Here is an 872-nt window from a genome sequence, read left to right as displayed (position 1 = left end):
TGCCAGGCCTGAGTAAATCTCAGAGATGCGCTTACCAGATGGCCAAACACAGCCTTATTCTGATCCAGGAGAAAAATGTAATGCCACAGTCCACTTAGGGCAAGTCTTCCAAAGTGTGGACTTGAGGATGCCTGAGTCAGAATTATCTAGAATACTTGTTTCAAATGTCAAGTCCCAGGCCCGCTACCTACTCCTGGGGATGGGCCTGGGAAGATGAGTTTTTAAACAAGCCTCCCAGGTGACTGCTGTTTTGAGGACCACAGATTTGGGGGATGATATATCTGCATATATAGATATGCAGGGATGGGCAGAAGATTATAATATTTACAGTTAATTTTTAAAGATCAACTTTATTGAGGTATAATTTACATACAATAAAATATGACCATTTAAAATGTATAGTTTGAAGGGCTTTGACAGATGTTTACACTTTTGTAACCATCATCACAATCCAGATAAAGGACTTTTCCCTCATTCAGTCATTCCCCACCATTCACCCCAGCCCTAGACCGACTGATCTGCTTTCCGGTCCAACAAATTAGCTTTACCCTTTCTAGAGCTTCATATAAATAGAATTATGCAGTGTGTCCTCTTTTGTGTCTGACTTCTTTGCTTAGCATGATGTTTTAGAGATTCATTCATGTTGTTGAATTTATCAATAGTTTGTTCCTTTTTATGGCTGAGTGATAGTCCATTGTTTGGATATACAAGACTGTTTATACATTCACTTGATTTGGTTTGGGTTGTTTCCAAATATTAGCTATTATGAATAAAGTTGTTATAACCATTCTGCAATCCATCCAAAGTTAATTTTTGTGTATGGTATGAGGAAAGGATTGAGTTTCCCTTTTTTTTTTTTTTTTTTTTTTTTT

This window comes from Physeter macrocephalus, chromosome 20 (genome assembly GCF_002837175.3).
Source record: "Physeter macrocephalus isolate SW-GA chromosome 20, ASM283717v5, whole genome shotgun sequence".
Lineage (NCBI taxonomy): Eukaryota > Metazoa > Chordata > Mammalia > Artiodactyla > Physeteridae > Physeter > Physeter macrocephalus.
Note: the sequence above shows the minus strand (reverse complement) of the source record.